We start from the raw sequence: 13,838 nt of genomic DNA, 5'->3' as shown, positions 1-13,838 counted from the left end.
CTTGGACTCTATAGTATTTTTATTTAACTATTAATTAAATATAATTTCATTGTTTATAGCCTTACCTATTAATACTTTGTTTTCAAATAGTCAAACAAAAATGGATATGCATGTTGGACTGCATTTACTGTATTTCATTATTTCTTTTTGCTACATTATGGTGTATTAAAAGTGATTTCATATTTGCTGACATGGTATTGATGATTCACATTTATTACACAGTTAATATGAGGTATATTGTGCATCTTGGAGCAGCAACCTGGTCATCTGTTCTTCTGCCCCTCCCTGCAAGCCATCTGCTTGCTCTCGTAACAGCTCTACTGCTTATATATTCCATATACTGCCTTTGACAAAAATTCACTTATTCATTTAACAAACATCTGCTGTGTCCAAGGCACAATTGTACACATTGCAGGAAAAGTAAAAAATAACACTACATTATATACTGTTTTATAATTAAAAAAAATATTTTTTACAATGTAGGGTGAGTGGGAAATAGGGAGGTAAGATTCATTAGAAATGAACTCTGGAGTAAATGGGTAGGGTATTGCCAGACCATTGAGAGGGAGGAGATTCGAACATGGAGATGTAAAGTAGGTAAAATTTATCCTTGTCTCCCCCATCTTACTCCTCTCTTCATCCAAAGCTTGCTGTCAGCATGCCTCCCAATTCTTTACCCAAATGAATGTGAACTTCGCCAGGGCAGGGATTTTTATCTATTTTGTTCACTGCTGCATATTCAGCACCAAGAATGCCTGGCACATGTAGATACTAAGTATTGTGAGTTGCTGAATGAATAAATGTATGAATGAAATGATAATTGCCTGTAAGATTTAGGGTCTCTGGCCTTCTAAGATGCCAAATATTTGACTTTTTTTCCTCCTTAAACCTTGGCCAAAACAATTAATTATCAAACTTTTAAAAAGTTCTTAATTTTAATTTATATCTTTAAAATTTGAGATTGCACATCGTATTATGTATTTTGCAGGCATTTTTTAGTTTGTTACTTCTGTTTGTGTCTTTTCCTATTTGTATATTGGTTGTCTCTGTCTTATGTAAGAACTCTTTGTATGTTAAAGAAATCAGTTTTTTGTCTGTCATATGTCTTGCAAACATTTTTTCCAGCTTGTCATTTATCTTTCGACTTTATTTATTGTATTATTTACTGTGCGTTATTTTAAATTTTATGTAATCTATATAAATATTTTACTTTGTTTTCTCAGTTTCTCCTTGATTATTTAAGAAAAATTATCCCATACTTTCTCCTAGCACATTAACTATTTTGCTTTTTTTACTTATATATGTCTTTTATCTATTTAGGACAATTTTTGTTAAATAACCAATCTTTTTTGTCACTGATTTGAAAAGTCATCTCATCAAATACTTAATTTCTATATGTATTTGGATCCATAACTGTCTTTCTTTTCCATTCTAATGATCTTTTTGTCCATTCATGTGTCTGTACCAACATGCTTAGAATACTGTATCTTTATAATATGGTTTTTTGGTGTGTGTGTGTATAGTTCTATGCACTTTTATCCCATGTGTACATCTGTGTGACCACCACCACATTCAAGATACAGATCTGTTCCATAACCACAAAGGAACTCCCTAGAGCTACTCCTTTATATTTTCACCTCACCCTGTCATGCTCCGGCAACCACTAATTTGTTCTCCATGTCTATAATTTTGTCATTTCAAGAATGTTATTAAATGGAGTCGAGTAGTAAATAGCCTTTTGAAATTAACTTTTAACTAAGCATAATGCCCTTGATATCCATCCAGGTTGTTGTGTTTATTACTGGTTTGTTACTTTTTATTGCTGAGTAGTATTCTACTGTATGGATGTGTAGTTTGGTTAACCAGTCACTAATTTCAGTTGGTGCTATTTGGGTTATTTTCGGTTTTTCACTATTACAAATAAAGCTGTTATGAGCATTATTGTTGGTGAAGAATGTTGTTGTTCCTAGTAGAGAGTATAGATTAAATATAATCCTCAGTTTATGATATATAGTCATCACTGGTCCAGTACAAAGCCCTCTTATTCATTTATTTATTTTCACTTATTTATCTGTACTAATAAAATGAACATCTATGAACCTACCACTTAAGCTAAGAATAAATAACTTACATCTTCCTATGTTCTCCATCCCTATCCCATCTCCTTGCCTCCCCCTCAAAGACACCCACCCTCTTGAATTTTGTTTTTATCATTACTTTTGGGGAGAGGGTTTTTTTATCACACACGTCATTTGTTTTACTCATTTTATTTTATTTTATTTTAAAGATTTTATTTTTTCCTTTTTCTCCCCAAAGCCCCCCGGTACATAGTTGTATATTCTTCGTTGTGGGTCCTTCTAGTTGTGGCATGTGGGACGCCGCCTCAGCGTGGTTTGATGAGCAGTGTCATGTCCGCGCCCAGGATTCGAACCAACAAAACACTGGGCCACCTGCAGCGGAGCGTGTGAACTCAACCACTCGGCCACGGGGCCAGCCCCAGCTCACTCGTTTTATTTTTTAAAAAAGATTTTAATAATCTATGTTATCTTCTGGGATTTTCTATGTTACTAAAACTTTTTTGTCACTTCATTTTCATTCCTGATTAATATTCCATTGTGAGAACATAGGAAAATTTAGGTTGTTTTCAGTTTTTGCTATTATGAGCAAAGGTCCTGCTTCTAATCATTAAGCTGTAATTTAATAATGATAATAATTTGTTTTAACAGTAATAAATATAATGTTATAATCTAATAATAATAACAATAAAAATAATAATGTACTGCCCATCATAACTGCTACGTTGACCTGAGCTGCTTTATGATAGCCATAGCCTTGTATTTAACTTCATAAGTTAAAAAGATTAGTGGAAAACCAGGTAAGATCTAAATATTCTGCCTGTTCATGGTGGTGTTTATGTTTTATAATAAACCTCTCCCCAATATACTTTTCCAAGATCAACTCTATAGAGTATTTGTTGGGAGCAAGGAATTATTTATATGTTTAGATAGTTGGTCCAAGAAGCAAGCCACTGTCCCAAACAAGGCCAGAATCCTTTTACAGGTAGTGACATTCAGATGATGTGAAAAAGAAATGCTCTCATTCTGCAAAGGCTGCTCACCTTAGTGTACCAGATGTCTTCCATACTCCCCTCTAAATCTACTCTCCATTCTTCTACAGCCCACTCTGCCTCAGGAGGTTGACCTGTACGGAGTACATCCACAGGCTTCCTTCTCGTCTGCTGCCAATCTAGTTGGCCAATGGGGAAACATCAGCAGGTAACTGGAGGAAGGAAGAGATTGAGGTTGAAATGCAATCTGGCTTATCCCTTGACACAACTCATGTCAGGGTACTCTCTCCACATAGCCCTTTTGGTCTCTAATTCCAGTAACTGCTACCTCCCCTCATCTCTTCGGGTTCAGAGAGGTAACATCTTCCCACCAGGCTGTTTCTAGCCCTGGGGCACTACATTATCCTTTGTGGTATTTCCACCCATATCTTTGTATATAATCTCTTTATTAAACTCTCCTCAAATTACTCAATGTGAAACGCCTCTATTTCCTGTCAGCACTCTCTCTGATACACTGAGGTGGCAGGTAATCATTTATTTGCCACCTGGTGGAAAAAGCATGTCTACAAGAGAAGAAAATGAAAGTGCAAGATGAAAAGGGAAAGTCCTGGTGACCTGGAGACCTGAATTCCGATCCCCAAAGCCCTTGTTTCTGCAGCTCTTCCTTCCATTCCCTCAAGTAACTGAGTTATACTCCGTGGCAGACAGGCGAGGAACAGGAAGCCCTTCAGCCTCTAGACCAATCTGAGTTTTCTGTTACTTGCCATGAAGTATTCTAAGGCAGCTCATGGTGTATGAAACTGCAAGATTCAGAGATAGTTGTGCTTCTGAATTAGTTGATCTAGTAGTTTGACAGTGTTATCAAAGACCCTGTTTGCCATCCACAGTGTCAGCTTCATTCTAAGGCTGGTTTTCTGTATAGTTGTAAAAAGGCAGTTGTATCCATTCCCCTCACATCTGGTGGAGACAGTTGCTTCCAGATACTTTTTCAGGAAATTCTTTCCCTGAAACTCTCAGCAAACCTCTCCTATCTTCTCATTGGTCCATGTAGTGTCACATGCCCATCCTTGAACAAATAACTGTGGCCAGGAGGTGGGATTATGCTGATTAATGGAAACCTGAGCATAAGCCCTCCTTGAATCGAGGGGGTTGGGGGGGGTGGTGGGGGTGTGTCAGTTCCCCCAAAAGCAGATGGGCTCCACGCTAGGGATGGAGAGGGAAAGTCGATAATGAACAACAGTTAGGGGAGATGCCAAGAGAAAAGGGAACAGATATTGGGGAGATAACCACAGTATCTTCTATAACTTACCAGCTGTATAAGCCAAAAATTTATTTGCTGCTTAAACTATTTTAACTTTCTTGTTTTGAAAAAAACCCTGATTAATACACATAGGGATATCTTGGTACTAGTCCCCTCTGCCATTTCCTAGCTGTGTGACTTTGGGCATGTCATATGAGCCATCTAAGCCTTAGCTTCTGCTTCTGTGAAATTAAGGTGAATAACATCTGCCTGACAAGGTTGCTGGGAGCTCAAGTGAGATGAGCGATATGAAAGCACTTTGTAACCAATAAAGGACTAAACAAATGTGAGGGCTCTTTATTAGCAGCAGCTTTGTTCTTGCCATGCCCTGGAGATCATGTTGCTGTCTTTAGTGAGCAAATTAAATGCTGTCACCTGACTCAGCAATGCTAAATTGCTAACAAGGTTTTATCCTCTTCCCTTTTTGTAAGAGACTTCTCTCTGAGCTACTAAGGGCCAGAGTCGGATTAACTTAGAGGGCTTTCCTCACTACCTTGAAAAAGAACCAAGATGTACAGGTTATTCTAGTAAATTCAGAAGCACTTATTAACCACCTTCTAGTGTCTCCTACTGTGCTAGATATAAATATAACCACAACAAACTGTTAGTGTGAATTATCAGAGACAGCAGCCCTCTGTGCAACTGGAGATTAGTCAAGCAGCGAACATGTATTGTGCTATCTTCCAGGCTTTATGTGAACTCTTATCAATGTAAGGCCTTTTATGAGTTGACTGTGATAACGGGGAAAACATTGAAGGAAACAATTATATTGTTAGGAATTTCACAAGGTGGGTTTTGTAAGTAGACTGTAGAGAGCTTAGGACACCTATGAATCTCTGTGTTTCCCTCTCCAGCCCCCGGAGATGAGAACTCTGAGAAAACAGTAACTGGCTTCAATTTAATAAAAACGGCTCTTAGTAATCAGAATAATCATGGAAACATGGTGAAAGACGCTTTCTCCCTGCAACTACACAAAGCTGTCAGAGGTCACTACACTGAATAATCTCAGAGTCTAAGGCTGTAGTTTTCCAAATATGTCTCGTTTTCTCTTGCCCTCCCATCCCAGGGTAGTGAATGAGCAAGAGAAAGGAAGGATCAGGCCTGTGTATTTTGGTTAAAAGTGGCTGCTCCCGCAAACCATTGAGACCCACTGGCCTAAGATAATGTTTTCATCCAATGTTTTCTTTTATTGTATGAGAGAAGCTCAAGGGATAAGTAAGTAACTTCTTGGTCCGGAATCCCAGAGCCAGCATATTGCCTTGGAGCCTGTGCTTCTAAATCCAGTTTTCTTTCCTACTGTTCCAAGCTGCTTCATGCTCATTGTTGACATAAACCTCAACAGGGAGTGTTTTGGAAATGTGTCTTGCCTTTCTCTTATGCTTAGTGCACTATGATATAACTACAAGATAAATTAAATATATATGCATATTTATTCATGTATAGGCATATATATCAATATCCTTGTTTTTCTTGATGTTTTTAACGTAGTCAGAAAGATAGGCATATCCTAAAAAAGATTTAAAAATAAAAGAGTTTGTGCTTAGCGCCAAATGAGGAATTTAGACCAGTGAAGCATCACAAGTAATTTGTTGCTAATAATGAAGCAAATTTTGCAAATGATTTACCTTTGTAAAATAAATCAGAGCAGATTATAAGGATAATAAAGTCATTTTTATTCACATTTCAGTATGCTTTCTTAAATTGGGGAGAAAGGAGTAGAATTATATCCAATTAGCCAGAAATTACAAATTGTGCATAACAATAAATCGTTTAACATGTAACTTAATCTAGTAAGTTTTTCTGTGAGGAAAGCCTGAGAACAGTTGATTTAGACACCGAACTTTAGAATTTTCTAACAGACAGTTATTGAAGGCTAGTGATTTTGGAAATTTTTGTAAAGATGAGAGTAGAACTACATTTTGATTGAAGTATAGGATTTAAGCAGACTGTAGGGAGATTATGGGGAGTGGGAGGAAGAATTCACTCCAGGCCTTAGAAATGTCAAGTAACTGTATGACTTAGAGCAAAGGAAACTAATATTGGATAAATAGTTGTTAATATGGCAGGGAGTTCTAAGCATTCATTCAATAAATATTTATGCAGCATTTGCCATGTGCTGGGCTCTTTGCTGGGTCCTGGGGCAAATAACGGTCCGGGGAAACAGGAATACTCTCTGTTCTCGTGGAAGTTACAGTAGAGTGGAGAATAGAGACAAAGAAAGCAGGCAGTTACTGTCCAGGGTGATAGACGTTGTGAGTGCTTATAAGAGGTATTCCTGACCCATACTGGGGAGACCAAATAAAAAAATATATTTCACTTCCTGAAATAAAGTGGTCTAAATGGATAACTGAGAGACAAGTGGGAGTTAGCTGAGGTGATGCCTGAAATTTGGCCATGCATCAAGACTAGCTTGCTTAAGTAGTAGGTTCAGGTTGAGGGGTAGGAAGAGAATACTGCATAATTGGGGGGGGGGGGGGTCTCTGGTATTGGAATTTCATTCCTGACAGCTGAGAGTAAGACAACAGCTAGGCAACTGGGACCCAGGGGTGACTAAGCAGTAATATAGGAAAACTGACCTAGAGAAGGCGTCTCAATCAGTGACCCAGAGAAACAAAAGATTGGGAAGAAGGTGAGATTAAGGGGTTGCTCATCTTTCAGGTTTTAATGTGCAGAAAAACAAAGGATGGTACAATGGGAAAAAGGAGTGTCGGATGACATAGAGTCTGATCTTGATTTGGCCATAAACTCCCTTTTAGTATGTGATGTTGGATAAGAAATTTTCCCTTTCTGAGACTGGTTGCTCTGTCTGTAAGCAGTGTGGGTCAGACTATTTGAAAGGAGACAAGAAAGGAATGCTACGGAACAGAAAGTGAAAGTGGTCAGACTAGGGGAATAGTATTCCATTTCCATGACAAGTAACATTGTCACTTGAGCCATGACCTGGCCAAAGCACATAGGACTTAGGATCTGATGTTGAGCAGGTGAAGTCACTAGCTACCAGTTCTAGAAAGGGAACCAACCTTTCTAGATTTGTGGCTCGCCTCTCTGCTTATTTATTGAAGGTTTGCAGAGGGAAGTGGACTGTGATTTCTACTTAGCTGCCTGTCTCTCTCCCTACTTTTGTCATACTTCTGCTCTTCTCCTTCTGTTATAGAGAAGGAGGTGAAAAAATGAGCCTCGAGGAGCAGAACCCAAACCACAGCTAAGTGATTGCAAATGGCGGCACTTCAGGTCTCAGTGTTGGAATGATCTTTAGAAGACTGGTGGACATCTATTGTTTTGTCTGCCTGGCACCCATCCTTTCCTGGAACAGTAACCTCCCTTCTGTTTGAACACTGATTCCCCAACTCTAATCCTGTGGTTCCAGTAAGGGCTAGAGATCATAGTATCCCTCCACCTTGGCACAGAGGTGGATGTCACTCAAGCCAGGGCAAAGGGAGATTTTGCAAATTGGAATTAAGAGAAGGGGCTCAGGCCCTCTCAGATGGCAAAGCTGTGAGATGGAGTCAGAAGCTATTGGTAGCCATGTCCCTTGCTGTGTGGAGGAAGCCAGTCTGTAGTCTGTAGACTGACAAGAGAGGAAGGCTAGGCATGGGGGCAGTGAGAAGATTGAGGAGAATAAGAATGCAGTCTATCTTGTAGCATTATTGTGCCTATTTCCAGTTGTACTGGAGGCCCAGCTGCAACTTTCCTCTTGTCATATGAAGCAATAAATTTTCCTTTTGACATTTTTGGGTTTCTGTCCCTAGTAACCAAAAAAGTATTGCCTGACCTAGAAGTCCTTAGTTTTCTGTTGGAGGTGACTTCTTACTCTGTTAAGATATAAGGCTTCTCTGGGTCCTGGGCCCCTCATAGTTCCAGGTTCCCTGAAACAGCCCCTCACTTCCCACGCGTTTAGTATTTTTACAGTTTACCAAGTGGTAGTTTTAAATCGCTCCTTACAATGACCATTTGTGGTGGACAGGGCAAGGTTACCCCTATTTTGCATCAAGGATACTGGGGTGAAGTGACTTGCCCAAAGTCACCTAGTCTGTGAGAGGTAGAGCAAGGTCTTGAACCCAGGATGTGCCTGGTACTCTTTCCATTATGCCAGGCTCTCTGTCCACTTAGGAAAAAGCATTGGACTGGCTCAGAATATGTTGCTCATTTGTTCAACAAATACCATTGAGCCTGTGCTAGGGCCGAGCACCATTCTCAGGCCCAGGATAGAGTGTGGAACAAGACACAGTGTCTGCCCTCATGAAGCTGATAATCCAGTGTGAATATAGACCGGTAAACTGGCAATTAGAATAAAGTGTGGCAAATGTGATGGTGGGGGGAGTACAGGGTCCTTCTGAAGCAGAGAAGAGGGCACTAAACTTGACCTGAGTTAGGAAAGCCTTCTCAGCAGGGTCACTGCCATCTGGCACCGTTTTGTGAATCAGAAAAAAGATGCTCTTTCTTCAAAATACTTAACTACCAACTGCTGGAAAGTTGTCATAAAATATATAAATCTGTAATATCTATGCTGCAATTGGCACACCCTTGGTGTGTGCAGTGTGCACCCTGCACAACTATGTGTGGCACCCTGCTTCCCAGAGGAAATAACATTTAGGCTGAGATCTAAAGGGAGAAAGTAAGTTAGTAGACACCCTACTGGTAGGCCCCAGGCATGTCCAAGAATTTAGTCTGCTGCCAAACGTGCCATTATTTATTTAGGCAGCACAGCCCTCCTGTGGCTGCTCTTGTGTCCTCATGGGTGCCCCACCCTTTTCCCTTCACTGCAGCCCGTCTCCCAGGAAGCCCAGAGTCCTCTCTCCCTGCAGGTCATGTAATCGCCCTAGATCTGTTTGTCTACCAGAGGCTAGGTTAAGAGTTTATGTTTCTGGACCATAGCCCTCAGTGGTGCTTAATTCAAACAGGAAGAAACCCCAAGGGAAAACCCGATCCTCTCTGGGAGGGGCTAGTCTGGAAGGTACCATGTCTGAAGGCCTGAGTTGTAGAGGCTTCACCTGATTGGCTGCTAATTATGCCATTCCCTTGACTGCAGTTTTTGTTTTTGTTTTTTCACTGGTGTTTACTTAGCTCAATAGGAGAAATAAATGAGAAGGGAGCGTGAAACCCTGTTCTTATAATCCTAAAATATTAGGCCTGGGAAAAATCCCACGGTGTGCTTTCCCCTCCCAGAATTCTTACCTAGGTAAAAAGAAACAGCAAATGCAAACTTAAAGGGGAGTAGAAATGGTTTGTTTTTACAAGAGAATACTGGAAGAGGCTTCAGTAAAAGACAGGGACAACTCCATCCTCTTTGCTTTGGTAACTACTTGGGGTTTTCTATGTTGATGGAATGTATATGAATCTCAGATCTTTTAGAACCAGCTGACAGGTAGAACTATTTTCCTTCCTGGATCATCTGCAACTCTATATAAAGATAGAATAGAGTCACATTTCGATGCCCTGAATATCTTGATCGTGAAATTAACTCCACTTTAGAGATGTTATAGGTCCCCATTCCTACACTCTCCCGCCTAATATAATGCTTGTTATGTTGTGTCATGTTACATTATGTTGTGTTGCGTATATTATATTATTCCTGGAAATTTATATTCCTGGAAATATTATTCCAACGTTATATTATATTATTCCTGGAAATTCTTTTCATCCTGCACCTCCTCTCTTTCATGCCTCTCGGCAGGCTCTTCCGAGATTATTTTCGGGAAGCTGTTAGAATCTTAGACTGTTCAAATGGAGGAACTTTAGAATGTCTAGCCTAGCTCTGCAGATTACAGCCAAGGAGCACAGGCCCAGAGGGGAATTGAGTGACAAAGGTCAGCCCAAAAGTTAGAGGCAGAGCTTAGGTGTCGTGTCAAAGCGTTCTTTCCACTGCGGACACTCTCTCGTTTGCCAGGTGATTAGGTTGGAATGAATTTTGGCATGCTTCTGAAAAGCCTGCTGTCTTATCTCTCCAGCGACAAATCCCTCTTTCCTAGTTCTTTCCTCTTCCCTCCTTTCTCCCTCTCAAATTTTGACTCTGATCCAGGAGCCACAACAGCTGTCGGGCCTGCCTCTTAGCAAATCATGAATCTTGGCTGGCAGGGTTCTGGGGGTGGAGCGTGCCCTTGTGCCACCCGGTTGGCTGCCAGATCAGTTTCAAGGTCTCTCTGGTAACCTCCAAGGCCAATTCTAGTAAGAGACTCCTTCCTCCTTGGAGCATCCAATGACTGGCATGAGGAAAGTCTTCAGTAGTCTCCTCTGAGCTTCTGAAGGGTGAGGGACATTTATTGCAAACCTACCTTGAACTCCCTAAAGATTGTACTAAGCTTGACACAGTATTAATAGACAATAGAGGCTATTAAAACATGCCTGTTGTTGATGATAATGGTAATAAAAACTCACCTGACTACCTGAAACCTTCCGGGACTCAGTCAGTCTGCTGGAGAGGGCAGGGCTACTGTAGCACCGAGTGCAGGACCTTTTGTAGGCTCAACAGATATTTGTAATAAATATGCAAAATAGGCCTCAGTTTAAGCTTAAATTCTGTTCACTTTTTGAATTCACACAGGTGTGGGCATGTCCAGCATGGCAGGTGTAGGGAGGAAGTATGCTGCTCAGGTCTCCCACACAGGGAGCCTGCTGGCAGGAGTGTAGTTAGCTGACCGCCTCTGGCTGCAGCACCTTCAGAATCAGTGTTTATACCATGGTCATGCTCTCCCTGTCGTTCTCCCTGTCAATCACTGAGCACTGCAGACGTGCTAGAGCCAGGCCTTTCCTGCCCAATGCAAGACTCCTCTAATGGGTAATCTTTGCTCTGCAGCTCCCCATTAGCCCAGCTGAGACTTTCTCAGAGCTGTAGTGAAGTCTGAGCCATCTCCTGCCCACTCCTTCCTTCCGCCTCTCATTGATGTCAGAACCGCATCACAATCTGAGGCCCTCTCACCTACTCCTGTTCCCTCTCCCCTACTCCTGTTCCCTCTCCCCTTTATACTTCACAGGTGTTTCCCCCAGTAAACCTCTCACACTTCTTACTGCATCTTGGCATCTGCTTCCTGGAGGATCCAAACAGATGCTTCCAACCTAGTAGGCCCAACTCACAAAAGTCTCTTTTTCCTGAGGGCGTTAGGTCTCTCCTGGGAGGGAACTCATCCTAAGGAAAGTGAGGAGATAGGCAATGTGGGTCCAGTAACAGAATCTTCAGAATCAAAGAAGAGTGAGTCTCAGTTCAACATGAGGTTTATCACGCAGGTTTGTTTCCTGGGGTTGCTACAGCCCTCCCCCTACCCTCACCATTGGCTCGTGCTTAGTAATGTGGAAAGGAATGGGGATGAGGAGGAATCAGCAAAATAAAGGAGCTGCCTTAACAAAAACTTTGAGTCAAAGGGTATAAATAATACCTATTGGAAGCTCCTGTGAAGTATAGCATGATGAGGGGGAAAAGGTATTCTTCCCTCTGCACAATTCATCGGATGGTTCTGTGTACCGGGGACCACAGGAAGGTCAGTGTCACCTGCATGTCAACCACAAAGCAGTGAGAATCACTCTCTGGGCCTCCCAGAAATCAAAAAGAGCATTTCTCAAGGAGCTAGGGTCCTTTGTTAACAGATGGAGACAAGAGCTTGCGAAACTAAATGCAAATTTGGATCACAGACTATCAGAACTGAAAGGAACTATAGAGATCATCTAGGCTGCTGGTTCTCAAACTATGTTCCATAGAGATTCTCAAGAGCCTGGGGGATGGAGTGTTACAGATGAAATATAAATGTATGATAGTTCAAATAAGCAAGAGGTTAATTTGACGTAAGAGAGTTTTCAATAAAATTTAGGGGATGAGTAGATGAATTAACCAGTCTATGTCAAGTGGCTAATTGGAGGAGCTAAGATGAGAATCATGATTTCCTGGCTCCTTGGGTGCCTTTATATGGGACTTTTGCTGTTTCTTTTGTAATGTGATGGCTGTGAGCAAATTACTCAGAATGGAAAGAATTTGGGGGTCATAGTGTACGTTTTGTCTCTATATTCCTACTCCTGGGAGAGGGGCAGATTGCGTCTGCCTTTTGGATGGAACTGGGTGGCTCTAAACAAGTATGCTCTTCCTGGAGCCTGGTTTTCATTATTTTTATATCCTCAGGCTCACAAGTCAGCCGGGGCAGAGATGCTGACAGAAAGGCCTAATGGAAGGAATATGTTTGCTTCTAATTTAGAATAAGAACAACCACACCCCACAGATCAAAACCCATGGAAACTTCCAGTGCCCTGCAGCAGTGTATCGAGCAGCATTTCAGAGAGAGTTCTAAAAGATACTTAATATGCTCCTGAGAAAGGATTCCACATCAATACTTTGGGGGAATATTATATCCTTGTCTTGGAGATTCATAGAGAAGTCTCTGAAGAGCCGTGCAAAAGATGTCTATTTAACTTTAATCCAATGTTTTGCAAACTTGCTTGTTGGTGGAAACTTTTTTTAATGGAAAATCTATTATCATAATACAGAGCACACTTGGGAAATGCTGAGGTAAAGTCTATTGACTGGGAATGGAGGAGTCTGGGTCGTGATCCTGGCTCTGCCACTAACTTGCATTTTTCGCGTTTCTTTGGATTTCATTTTCCACATCTGCAAAAGGAGAGGGTTAGAATCAATGACCTAGAGAGAAAAAAAGACTGCTGTTTATTGCACACTTACTCTGTGCCATGCACCGATGGCACATCTGGGCTCCGTTTTTAAAAGGGCCCCATGCTTGTCTTAATCCTCTGCTTTCACCTTCTTGAGATCCTCTTTAAACAAGGAGGCCTGCATTTTCATTTTGCACTGGGTCCTGCAAATTATGTAACTGATGTGTATAAATAGACAGGTAGATAGATATTATCTCTAGTCTTCCCTCAGTCTATTGAGAATTTATGTGTATTATTATTTGTGACACACACATATGGAACTTGAGAATGAAAGAGGTTAAATAACTTGCTCAAGGTCACATAGGGAATGAATAGCAGAGCCAGGATTCCAGTCTAGTCCATTTGGCTCTAAAGCTTTTGCTCTTCTCTACTGGACCAGCTGCAAGTGCAAACAGTCTGTGATTCTAAGATTCTTTTGTTTTTCAAACTACTGCTAGATTTATCTCACTGTTCAAGTAACAGAATAACTGTATTAATCCCATTCACTGTCTGAGTGAATATTTGGCTAAATGAATTAGTGAGGGATGGACTAGATGTCAGTGAATGAATGGCTATAGAAGTTAGACAGGCATAGAGTCCAACAAACCTGGTTCTGCCATTTACTAGCCGTGTCACCTGGGGCAATCCACTTGACTTCTCCGTCTCCGTCTACCTCATAGGTGTGTTGTGAGAATTAAATGAAATAATGCATTGCCTAACACATGATAACCCCTTGAAAGATTATTACCATTCTTTCATTAATCTGGCCAGGCTAGATTTGCTATTGTGATATCAGAGCTTCAAGTACTGGAACTATTTGATTTGTTCAATAACAAGGGCAAAAAC

The 13,838-nt window shown here is 41.0% G+C and overlaps 1 long non-coding RNA gene across 1 annotated transcript in view; it reads right to left on the bottom strand.

Annotated features, from left to right (window-relative positions):
• LOC139084173 (uncharacterized) overlaps window positions 1–11,246 on the bottom strand; it is a 33,904-nt gene extending 22,658 nt beyond the window's left edge. The window contains exons 1-2 of the long non-coding RNA XR_011541543.1: window positions 10,743–11,246; window positions 3,119–3,279 (exon numbers count right to left, since the gene is read on the bottom strand). This is a non-coding gene — a long non-coding RNA (uncharacterized lncRNA). The remainder of the gene's footprint in view (window positions 1–3,118; window positions 3,280–10,742) is intronic.
• Window positions 11,247–13,838: the final 2,592 nt, after the last annotated feature.

This window comes from Equus przewalskii, chromosome 6 (genome assembly GCF_037783145.1).
Source record: "Equus przewalskii isolate Varuska chromosome 6, EquPr2, whole genome shotgun sequence".
Lineage (NCBI taxonomy): Eukaryota > Metazoa > Chordata > Mammalia > Perissodactyla > Equidae > Equus > Equus przewalskii.
Note: the sequence above shows the minus strand (reverse complement) of the source record. Positions and strands in the feature narration are given on the sequence as shown.